Below are 13,369 nucleotides of genomic sequence, written 5' to 3'. Positions count from 1 at the left end.
ACTTTGATAAAGGTCGGATTGTAGCCTATCGCGATTGCGGTTTATCGTATCGTGACATTGCTGCTCGCGTTGGTCGAGATCCAATGACAGTTAGCAGAATATGGAATCGGTGGGTTCCAGGCGGTAATACGGAACGCCGTATCACTAGCAGTCGAGATGACAGACATCTTATCCGCATGGCTGTAACGGATTGTGCATCCACATCTCGATCCCTGAGTCAACTGATGGGGACGTTTGCAAGACAACAACCATCTGCACGAACAGATCGACGACGTTTGCAGCAGCATGGACTATCAGCTCGGAGACCACTGCTGCGGTTACGTTTGACGCTGCATCACAGACTGGAGCGCCTGCGATGGTGTACTCAACGACGAACCTGGGTGCACAAATGGCAAAACGTTATTTTTTCGGATGAATCCAGGTTGTGTTTACAGCATCATGATGGTCGCATCCGTGTTTGGCCACATCGCGGTGAACTCACATTGGAAGCGTTTAATCGTCATCGCCATACTGGCGTATCACCCGGCGTGATGGTACGGGGTGCCATTGGTTACACGTCTCGGTCACCTTTTGTCCGCATTGACGACACTTTGAACAGTGGACGTTACATTTCAGATGTGTTACGACCCGTGGCTCTACGCTTCATTCGATCCCTGTGAAACGCTACATTTCAGCAGGACAATTCACGACCACATGTTGCTGGTCCTGTACGGGCCTTTGTGTATACAGAAAATGTTCGACAGGTGTCCTGGCCAGCACATTCTCCAGATCTCTCACCTATTGAAAACGTCTGGTCAATGGTGGCTGAACAACTGGCTCGTCACAATACGCCAGTCACTACTCTTGATGAACTGTGGTATCGTGTTGAAGCACCATGGACAGCTGTACCTGTACACGCCATCCAAGCTCTGTTTGACTCAATGCCCAGGCGTATCAAGGCCGTTATTACGTCCAGAGGTGGTTGTTCTGGGCACTGATTTCTCAGGATCTATGCACCCAAATTGCGTGAAAATGTATTCACATGTCAGTTCTAGTACAATACATTTGTCCAATGAATACCCGTTTATCATCTGCATTTCTCCTTGGTGTAGCAATTTTAATTTCCGGTAGTGTATGTTACCTAGACAAATGCATTCCCTAAATTTCGTTATTCTACATTAATTACTTTCTGGTATCGCATTTTTTTTTTTTTTTCCTTCAGTGTATATGAAAGCGATTCTGGTCAGTTGTCAGGATAAAATAAGATGGGTAGCTCTCCAGAAGGTATGTTTATATCATTTTTAACCTGTGTATTGACGTATGTAGCGTAAAACTAAACTGCTACCAATAATATCCGAAATCCTTTGCTACAAAATTTCTTCTGCGTGACTCCACTTTTGTCAATGGCTCTCCCACTACCTTAATAATATAGCTAACGAGATCCAACGTATTTGCGTGCACATATACGCATGTTTTAGTGAACGGTCATATTTCTACCGTGCAACAACGCCATGCGGTAGCATTGGGTCCCTCATTATTGCAATTATCTCATAAGCTATCATCTGCACAAATATGTTTCTAGCGCTTTCTGTAGAATCCTTGGGCAGCTATTCGGGATTGTGATCATAATTTTTTCGCAAATATGCAAATACCATTTTTACAAAATTAAAATTTTCCCGAGAAATATTATTTTTTCTCGCAAAATGCTGCAAAACTATTCAAATTCGTTACAAGGGACTCGAGAACTAAAACGTATCTATCAAGAACTCTGAAAAAGAAGTGCATGTTTCTCGAAAGTCGGATGCCATTACCACCGGACTCACAATATTCTGCAATAATGCCCGATGCTGAAATCAGTCTACGTAGTTTGATGCGCGGATATGTCATAAGCAGAGCTGCTCCGTTGCTGATTGGTCGGCTGTCTGAAGATGCGCAGTGAGCTCAGAATAAGGGTATCCGGAGTTAGTGAGATGATTTTAGGCGCAAATATTCGAGTGAGAAAACCAGACGTGTCGTATTTCATCGGCTTCTGGCATGTTGCGATCCATTCGTGTCGAGAGTTCAGAAAATGACAAGTGAAGAGGATAAACAGACGACACATAAAGTAAAAGTTTAGCTTTTCGAACCATCTCCCAGTGGAAAAACCGACAGAGACCTCTCTGAAGCCATAACGACACAAGCGACGAATGTGACTATGATTTTGACTGAAAAATGTAAAATAACGAATAAAACATTTCAAGAGGGCAATTTCGACTTTTAATTCATTATCAGCGATCTCACCTAAGTTTTACTCTAATCCGCGAAATTCATAGTTTTTTGATCCGTCAAGTATGATCCGCTGTTTTGAATGCTGTAATTCAGACATCGGATTCCTAATCAGCGACTAAAATAATCTAAAAAGAACACAGTTTTGTAGTATTTTGTAGTCATGTTTGTATCATGTTCATCTACGAGAACAGGTCAGTTGATAAAGCTACATACGCTTCAAATGGTTAAAATGGCTCTAAGCATTATGGGACTTAACATCTGAGGTCATCAGTCCCCTAGACTAAGAACTACTTAAACCTAACTAACCTAAGGACATCACACACATCCATGCCCGAGGCAGGATTCGAACCTGCGACAGTAGCAGCAGAGCGGTTCCGGACTGAAGCGCCTAGAACCGGTCGGCCACAGCGGCCGACTGCATAAGCTTCAACACCACCGATATCTCTACTTGTAAAGTTTTCGATTCCTGCATGCATGCTTACATGATATAATACTTGTAAAGTTTTCTATTCCTGCATGCATGCTTACATGATTTCATCTAATCTGCCTATATTCTCCGTAGCACATCTCTGTTGTTACCCCGAGCACAGTTATATCTTGCTCATAATTACTACACATACACACATACTCCGCGAGTCACAATACGGTTATTGGCAGTGGGTACTTTATACCACTATCAGTCATTTCCAATTTGTTCCGTTAGCAAGTGGAGCGAAAGAAAAACTGCTATCTATATGCCTCCATAAGAGTCCTAATTTCTCTTATCTTGCCTTCGCGCTCCTTACGCAACTATACGTTTGCGGCTGTAGAATCGTTCTGCAGTCATTTGCAAATACCTATTCTGTAAACTTTATCAATAGTATTTCGCGAAAAGAATGTCCTCTTTCTTCCAGCGATTCCCATTGAGTTCACGAACCATCCCCGTACAACGCACCTGTTCATCGAAACTGCTGGTAACAAATCTAGCAGCCTACTTATAAATTTCTTCGACATTTTCCTTTAACGCAACCTGGTAGGATCTGAAACACTCGAGAAACAAGAATAGGTCAAATTAGCGTCGTGTAGGCGCTCTGTAGTAGGTAGGCAGGTGGTACTTGGGTTTTGGTTCGCACTGAAAACAGGCATCAGGTCACAGTTCTTATTTGGAATGGCAGGTTAATAAGAGAAAGTCGTTGACTTAGCTGTAAACAAATGGAAACAAATACACATCCGAGAGACGAGACTTTTTCGAGAGCAACAAGGAATTGTCTCGTTTTGGTCTTCAGTACTGCCGACATAAGCCGATCCGCAACGTGAAACGTGAGGTGTTGATCTTGGACGTTACGTTTAAATACTTGGTGTCTAGAAAAGGCGTAGAACAAATTAGAATCGAGAAGCCCAACACTTAGTGGAGGGCGATGGTACAACGATACAACGACCTCCCAACACTGTATAGCTCATTCTCAAATTGCCCTCTTCTTCCTCACAAATTTTTGGAGCTTACCGTTGACGGTGGAGTCGTTATCTTTATAGAACGAACAACATTTGGACAACATACAAGCTATAAATGGGACGCGTTCGTGTTGGAAGAACTGCGATGACATTCAACAGAACCCATTTAAGGAAATCGAAGTTAAATTTTCGTCAAAAATTCTCTGGTGGCCTTCGACTTGGCGCACTCGTAGTGTGGTGTAAGCACGTCTATTGTCTGAAGAACATGAGACGCACTTGTGCCAGCGGCAGGATACCCATTAAAACGGGCGCAGAAGACAGCAATATAACGGTTCCAGGGTACTCTGCTTGGGAGATATTTAACTCTACTCATAAGGGATATTTCACTGCCATGCAATACTATTGCGGCTGCACCATTAGAATAATAATGACGTAGACAACATATGCGGGCACTACAGATATTTGAGAAACGGTTCGATACAAGGTTTTCGGTGTAAGTGATTTTTAACAAGCATCTTCCACAAGCAAACTACCACAAGCTCCCCTAACTATAACTCGCTCCCACCAACTAGTACGTCGCTGCACGTCGCTCACACCCATCCACTCCCAGTCGCCCTCTCTCACTCACTCATTCAGCCCTACTCATTATCTTTATCTCGTTGTACCTCTCTGTCATTCTCTCCTGTATTCCAGCCACAGTCCCTTCATTGTGTCCTACTACTACACTCTACACTTACCTTGAACCTCAGTGTCTCGGAAATGGATGAAGATATGAAGAAAATTTTCGAGGCTGCTCGCGACCGGGATCTTAGGATTACATTACAAAAAATTACAGCCGTTTGTTGTGCATAGCTGCCTCGGAATCCCCGACTGGGTTGCGGCACCGAAGAAACAAGTTTTTGGGGCGTTTCTCGATAACGGATAAAGATTTTTGAAAACAGGGAGATGGTTCTTCTAGATAAATGTCTAGAGAATAAACCATTACACTTTCAGTAATTTTCTTTGGTTATTTATAATTTAGATTTCGTCTCATACCGGATTTTATATGTAGAAATAGCGTAGCTATTAACCTCTGTATCTTGGAAACAGATAAATACACTCCTGGAAATGGAAAAAAGAACACATTGACACCGGTGTGTCAGACCCACCATACTTGCTCCGGACACTGAGAGAGGGCTGTACAAGCAATGATCACACGCACGGCACAGCGGACACACCAGGAACCGCGGTGTTGGCCGTCGAATGGCGCTAGCTGCGCAGCATTTGTGCACCGCCGCCGTCAGTGTCAGCCAGTTTGCCGTGGCATACGGAGCTCCATCGCAGTCTTTAACACTGGTAGCATGCCGCGACAGCGTGGACGTGACCCGTATGTGCAGTTGACGGACTTTGAGCGAGGACGTATAGTGGGCATGCGGGAGGCCGGGTGGACGTACCGCCGAATTGCTCAACACGTGGGGCTTGAGGTCTCCACAGTACATCGATGTTGTCGCCAGTGGTCGGCGGAAGGTGCACGTGCCCGTCGACCTGGGACCGGACCGCAGCGACGCACGGATGCACGCCAAGACCGTAGGATCCTACGCAGTGCCGTAGGGGACCGCACCGCCACTTCCCAGCAAATTAGGGACACTGTTGCTCCTGGGGTATCGGCGAGGACCATTCGCAACCGTCTCCATGAAGCTGGGCTACGGTCCCGCACACCGTTAGGCCGTCTTCCGCTCACGCCCCAACATCGTGCAGCCCGCCTCCAGTGGTGTCGCGACAGGCGTGAATGGAGGGACGAATGGAGACGTGTCGTCTTCAGCGATGAGAGTCGCTTCTGCCTTGGTGCCAATGATGGTCGTATGCGTGTTTGGCGCCGTGCAGGTGAGCGCCACAATCAGGACTGCATACGACCGAGGCACACAGGGCCAACACCCGGCATCATGGTGTGGGGAGCGATCTCCTACACTGGCCGTACACCACTGGTGATCGTCGAGGGGACACTGAATAGTGCACGGTACATCCAGACCGTCATCGAACCCATCGTTCTACCATTCCTAGACCGGCAAGGGAACTTGCTGTTCCAACAGGACAATGCACGTCCGCATGTATCCCGTGCCACCCAACGTGCTCTAGAAGGTGTAAGTCAACTACCCTGGCCAGCAAGATCTCCGGATCTGTCCCCCATTGAGCATGTTTGGGACTGGATGAAGCGTCGTCTCACGCGGTCTGCACGTCCAGCACGAACGCTGGTCCAACTGAGGCGCCAGGTGGAAATGGCATGGCAAACCGTTCCACAGGACTACATCCAGCATCTCTACGATCGTCTCCATGGGAGAATAGCAGCCTGCATTGCTGCGAAAGGTGGATATACACCGTACTAGTGCCTACATTGTGCATGCTCTGTTGCCTGTGTCTATGTGCCTGTGGTTCTGTCAGTGTGATCATGTGATGTATCTGACCCCAGGAATGTTTCGATAAAGTTTCCCCTTCCTGGGACAATGAATTCACGGTGTTCTTATTTCAATTTCCAGGAGTGTAAATGAAGAAAATTTGAAGCCTGTTCGAGATCGGAATCTTAGAAGTATAGCGTAAAAGTTTTAGCCATCTGTTGTGCGTATCCATCTGGGAATCCTCGGCTGGGTTTTGGTCAGCTGATGATAGCGAAAATATAGTAAAAAAATCTTTTTATGGGTTTTTCCGAGTAACAGCTCATGAGCTAACGGTGCCTCCGTAAATCCCATGAAGCCCACATAGACCACACCAAAAGAACCAATCGATTTGCTGCATTTCCTAAGCACACAGTAGTGTGTAATATTCATTTTTTGACCCTGTACTACGGGATAATGACAGTAAGATGATCCTTCCTTAGGGTACACAAATAGTCCCTGGCCCAAGGGACATCCGAGAAACTTGATCCTGCCTTTTTATCACCAATAGTACCCGTAATATGAGGACCAGAAAATCCTGTCCTTATGCGTTTTAATAGCATTAGTTATGCATGCGACAGCAGATGGCCGCTTGTTTTCGTGTCGGCCCGGCGTGTTTGACGGCTTATCATCGAGCGGGACGCGGTTCATTTAGGCTTCACATTCACTCCAGTTCAGGAGACACCTACCCGTTACATTCGTCGGTTGACCGAGCGAGGTGGCGCAGTGGTTAGCACACTGGACCCGCATTCGGGAGGACGACGGTTCAATCCCGTCTCCGGCCATCCTGATTTAGGTTTTCCGTGATTTCCCTAAATCGTTTCAGGCAAATGCCGGGATGGTTCCTTTGAAAGGGCACGGCCGATTTCCTTCCCAATCCTTCCCTAACCCGAGCTTGCGCTCCGTCTCTAATGACCTCGTTGTCGACGGGACGTTAAACACTAACCACCACCAACCATTCGTCGGTTGAACTCAATGTATCGTGAGTTATCCTGGGCTTCTACTGAGCCTTGTCATTTGCCTGTTTGATACTCTACTGTCTTCACTATTTTATCTACGAGAGCTACCATTCATCTTCTATAGCTTTTCTCTCTCTTTTTGAGTCAGTAGTTGACAAATGCTGCCTTTGACACTTTACTGCTCTGGTTCTTTCAGCTTATGGAGATCCCATACCCTTAATTTAATTCCTTTCCGCAATTTATTCAGTTTTAATTTGCAGTTAGTAACCAATAAATATAGTTAGAGTCCACAAGTGTTCATGGAAATGTTTTGCAGTTCAAAATTTCGTCTGTCTTATAAATTATATAATATATCTGACCCCGAGTGAGTTGCTACTCTCATACCGGGCGCCTCCCCAGGTGGCGGATAGGGGAACGCTCATCAGATATGATGGGTACTGAGGAAATAAAATACTCAGGGCGGACCAAAAGTAGCAAAACAAGTCCAGGAGCGACAGTTCCCAGAATGGGCGACTTCCAGGACAGCCAAAATCCACCAAGCGACTGCCTTGGATCAAGCGGCTTGGCGGTCAGCGTCTGTTCACAGATTGTGCGGCTGAATCACCTTCCTCTACAAATCACATTTGTAGTTGTAATCTCGGAGACTTGTCTCCACACAGGAAAGATACATCCTTGAAAGTTCAAAACATGGAAAGTTCTTTTAGTCAAAATTCCCCGCCTGCCAAAATAAGACAGGAAAGATTGCCATCGGATCCGGGGGGCAATCAACCAAAGGAACTTACGGATGAATCGGAGCATCTGAATACACCGAAGCAAACACTGAGAACCAACACCTTTACAAACTTCGCCACGATAAACATAAACTCACTAGCTAAGGTTGGAAAACTCAAAACTCTACTGGACACTGCCATAGAGCAAAGGATAACAATACTCGCCATACAGGAGATGAGAAACACAATGCGGGAACCATACGAATCACAGGGATTCAGAATCTACCAAGGAATCCCTGGAAAGAGAGTAATGAAAAATGTACCACAATTCGGAACAGGTTTCATAGTGAAAAACACAATAATAAATTCTGTCAAGGAGTTCAAGGCCTACACGGATAGAATAGCAACTCTGACCATCAGGTCCGCAAACAAGACGTACACGTTAGTCAACGTGCACGCACCCACAAACGAGAAGAACAGAACTGACCCGAAACATGTAGAGGGATTCTGGAATCTGCTAGACCAAGTCCTCACTAATGTTCCATCAAACCACACTAAAATCGTAATGGGAGACTTCAATGCGCAGATAGGAAGAGAGAAAAGGTTCAGGAACATTGTTGGGGACTGGCCGGCACAAAAGAAAACTAGCACGAATGGCAGAAGATTGATAGAAATTTGCAGAGAACACAGAATGGTGATTAAATCGACCAGATTCAAAAGAAGACCACACAAGAAGAAAACGTGGAAACACACTGATTGGAAAAAGGGCGAATACCAACTTGACCATGTCTGTATGGACAAAGACCATCACAGAGAAATCTACAACGTTAAAGTTCTGAGGGGAAAGGACCTGGGCTCTGATCACTACCTGTCCAAAATAAAAATCAAGATAACACCGGCTGGAAAAAAGAAAAAAAGAACCAACCGGTTGAGACGAACCCACGACCAAGCAAAAATACAAAACAACACACAATACGCAATGAAAACAAACACAGTCCAATCAGACACGGAACTGGAAGAACTGACAGAGAAGTTGAAAACAATAGCCGCAGAAATAGCACAACCCGAAAAGAGAAAAAAACACCAGTGGTGGGACAGAGTGTGTGAGGAGGCAGTCGACAAGAGACATGAAGCGTGGAAGAAATTCCAAAATAACAAAACTGACGAAAATTTTGCAACGCTGACCCAACAGAGGAAAATAACTCAAAGAACGTTAAGAAATAGCAAAAGAAAGTATCATCACGGACTGCTGGACCAAATAGAAGATAGCTTTGCCAAAAACAACTCACGGCAATACTATAGAACATTTAGGGAAAAAACCAAAACCTTTACACCACCAACCCTCATGCTCAAAAACAAAGAAGGAGTAACGGCACACAACGATGAAGAAAATGCCAATATTATGGCGGAAAGCTTCCGAAATCTTCTGAACTGCGAAGACCCGATCAATATACTCGACATAAATACTAACACAGAAGTCAGGACACCGGAAGAGAACATACAAGCACCATCAATATCAGAAGTGGAAATAGCAATTAAACAATTAAAAAACAACAAAGCTAGCGGAGAAGACCAACTAACGGCAGAGCTATGGAAGTACGCCGGAGAAAACGCAGTGGCCAGCCTCCACAAGAACATTCAAAAGATCTGGAAAGAGGAGAAATTACCGACAAGATGGACAACAGCGATAATATGTCCCATCCACAAAAAAGGGAGTAAGACAGACCCAGGCAATTATAGAGGGATCTCCCTACTGGACTGTACGTACAAGATTCTCTCCAAAATAATTTATAACAGGGTCAGAGACCAACTAGAAAAAGAACTGGGAGAGTATCAGGCGGGATTTAGACCGGGAAGAAGCTGCCCAGAACAAATATTAAACCTAAAGCTAATCATCGACTACTACAAATCAAGAAACAAACAACTAGTGATCTCTTTCATCGATTTCCAAAAAGCCTACGACAGCATACATAGAGAATCTTTGAAGAAGATACTGAGAAATTTAGGCTTACACCCCAAACTGATCAAAATGATTGGGCTTACACTGGAGAACACAACCTCTAAAGTCAAATTCAGAGGAGCAACCTCAGACGCGTTCGAAATTAAAACAGGATTAAGACAGGGGGACGGGCTGTCCCCAATTCTGTTTAACTGTGCACTGGAATATCTGATGAGAGAATGGAGGAAGATTAATCCAGAACTAATAAAAGTAGGAACAAAAATCAAAGTAAACTGTTTAGGTTTTGCGGACGACTTAGCGCTATTAGCAAACAACATAAAAGAGGCAAGAACGCAAATTGAGACACTAGAAGAGATAGCTGGGAAAATTGGACTAAAAATCTCGTTCCAAAAGACCAAAATCATGGTCAGGGATCCTCTCTGCGTTGATCACATATCAATTTTCAACACTAAAGTAGAACTGGTGAAAAAATTCAAGTATCTAGGGGAAACAATAACACACAACAATAACGAGAAAATAAACTGGAAAGAAAGAACTGACAAACTGAAGAAGTCTCTATTCACAACTCAGAACATATACAATAAGAGATGCCTATCAACAAAAACCAAAATCAGACATTACCAGACGGTGATTCTCCCGGAAATACAATACGCATGCGAGACAATCTCCGGACCGTATAAAATAGGAGGGATAGAAGCAATAGAAAAAATAGAAAGAAGGATAGTAAGAAAGTGTATAAACAAGAAGAACCTAGTGGAAGGCCAATGGAGAATAATCCCAAACGAAACCGTCTACAAAACAATCACTCCACTAACAGAATTCTTCAGAAGGAAAAGGATATCATTCCTGGGACACATACTGAGAACGGAAGACACTAGACTAGCTAAACGACTGATCGACTTTTATTGGAATAAAAAAATCAAGTCAAACTGGGTGAGAGAAGTGCAGAAGGACATGGAAGAACTAGGAATCTCGAAGGAGGATCTTGTAACAAAATCACAGAAATACAGCGAATGGGTAAAAACAAACACAATAACACTCACGCACAAACCAAGGCAGAGACGAAATGTGGTGTATTCAGAGGAGGAAAGAAAACGAAGATCGGAACGGCTCAAAAAAATATGGGCTAAAAAGAAAGAAGAAACAGCCAAACAAATGAAACGGCTAAGGACGACTACAAGATTTGAACTAAAGTGATCCAATAGGGTCGTAAAAGCAATAAAAAAAAATATATCTGACACTTTCCATGTCTCTAAGTATGTTCCCAGGTACAACCTACTTCCATGCGCCTTAACACAAGTGTCTGCAATGATTAAATTGTGCTCAGTGCATCATTCTACCTGGTGATTTCCCCTTTCATAACTTTCTCCCAGTCCATATCCTCCCACCATTTTTCGTTCTCAACCTTTTTCTTCTACTGGATCCCATGCCGAATTAAATCTTGGTCTTTCTTAAATTGCCGAATAGTTTCCTTAACTCATGTACTTTTTTCAATCTCTTTAGAATCTACGGAACTAATAGGCATATATACTTGTTCTGGGTCTTAGCTTTGTGTCTTTTCTATGTAGGTCATTCAGTCAGTACTACATCTATTTCACAGGTTACCTAATACAGCTATAACAACTTTTCCAAATCGGAAAGAACATTTTTACTTATGCTGTGTGGGTGGAATAGATGCGTATGATACTGAGTCGCACTGCATACTCCTTTCAAAAAGAGTGAAAGGTATCCTATAACAATACTCACAATTACAAACTCGCGACAACATTACGAGCCACTGAGCCTCTTGTTGGCACTGTAGGATGTGATGCTCCTGATTGTGCAAATGGCTATCACCATCCGAAAATTCTCGTCTTCTATTGACCGTGGTAGAAAAAAAATCAGTACCCTGAAAGGAGGATGCCTGTGGTCTTCCATTGCTGGTAAGTTTTCTGCCCAAGCACGACCAACAACGGGCGTCGTCAGTTCCTCGAGTGTCGTGGCCACCCGTGCTAGCGAACTGTAGAGACATTTAATGAGTTGTAGCATGAAGGACAAGAGAAATGGACCGAAGTTGAAACAATTTAAAACATCATCAGGTTGATGACAACATTTACAGTTCTCTCTTATTCAGATTTCGCTAGTTGTCGGCGAAACCCTTTCAGAAACTTTGAATGTGCCCCCACTATCTCGTCACTGTTTGCATGCTACAGCAGCCTCTAGAGGAAATGTCCTCCGCTACGTGTGTCGCCACTTTACTTCGTGACCTTGCACGTCTTTACAGGAATGCGGTGTTCCAACAGCTCATCTGCAACACGCACAGCGGTGACGTTTCCCACATGTAGGCCCCTGTTGCCTCAGGGGAAAAACCAGGAAATAATCCCCGCACCTTTTTACAAACGATTCTCTGAAGCTCCTCTGGGGAAGTGACATTCTGTCGCGACACTCCAGATTTCCTTGCGTTTCACCAGAGTCGGTACGAAGAAGTGGTCGTTCGTGCAAGTTATACCACCTGGCTCACGCGTCTCCGTCGCCACTAAGAAGCGATAAACGTCTTGCATAACGTTATCCTACTCTCGGATGAACGTCTCGATAGCGGTATGGCAACAGCTGTCACTTATTTTATAGAATACTCATTCGCACTACTTGTGCCAGTGAACGTAGCTAATAGTCATATTCTGCAAGTTCCTGTAAAAATGGTAGGTTGGTTCCATACAAACCATTGCCAAATATTATGTTGCTATTTTCTATCCGATACATGTTATTCTCGTTTTCTTGCCTTATAGTTTCAGCAGCTGATTGTTTTAATAACTCGTGTACCAGCAATGTATATCATTTTCTTTAATTTGAACTATTCGTTCCTTCTCTTTCTCTAAATGTGCATAGAATATTTACGATGCAGAGCTTGTAGTGATGGTAAAAGAATACGAACGCCACTTGATAAAAGAAAATTTGACGCAAAAGATGCACAAGCTGTTATTTTAACCACTCCGTCTACAGGCCACAAGTGTCCCATCGGGACCATCCGACCGCCGTGTCATCCACAGTGGAGGATGCGGATAGTAGGGGCGTGTGGTCAGCACACCGCTCTCCCGGTCGTTATGATGGTATTCTTGACCGAAGCCGCTACTATTCGGTCGAGTAGCTCCTCAATTGGCATCACGAGGCTGAGTGCATCCCGAAATATGGCAACACCGCATGGCGGCCCGGATGGTCACCCATCCAAGTGCCGACCACGCCCGACAACGCTTAACTTCGGTGATCTCACGGGAACCGGTGTATCCACTGCGGCAAGGCCGTTGCCCTTGTTATTTTAAGGAAGTATTATATTTCTGGATTATCTTCGGTCGTCTGCGAATCTCCTGGTAGGCACACGTACTGGTTATGAACAAGAGTGGTAAAAAAATTACAGGAGGGGTTGTCCCATTTGAAGACCTTCAGAGTACACTCTCTGTTCAGCAGTGTAAGGAAACCCCGATACGAGTAGATGTCACAGGAGGCTGAGAAGAGGATCGTCCGAACGTCCATTCACTGACTTGGTTCATATTGACAGGGTCCGTAGGGCACGATCAGGACGAGAACATTTGTAAACAGGGAGACGCAACTTTCTTCAATAAGCTCTTTGATAAAACCATACATATGCAAGAATTCGGCTTTCCCTATATGTGCTGTACA

General features: G+C 44.4%; 1 pseudogene; it reads right to left on the bottom strand.

Annotated features, from left to right (window-relative positions):
* Nucleotides 1–12,880: 12,880 nt before the first annotated feature.
* On the bottom strand, nt 12,881–12,998 carry LOC126199868 (5S ribosomal RNA; annotated as a pseudogene).
* Nucleotides 12,999–13,369: the final 371 nt, after the last annotated feature.

The sequence above is a fragment of the Schistocerca nitens genome, chromosome 8 (genome assembly GCF_023898315.1).
Source record: "Schistocerca nitens isolate TAMUIC-IGC-003100 chromosome 8, iqSchNite1.1, whole genome shotgun sequence".
NCBI lineage: Eukaryota > Metazoa > Arthropoda > Insecta > Orthoptera > Acrididae > Schistocerca > Schistocerca nitens.
The sequence above is the reverse complement of the archived record's forward strand: the minus strand, read 5'-3'. Positions and strand labels throughout refer to the sequence as shown.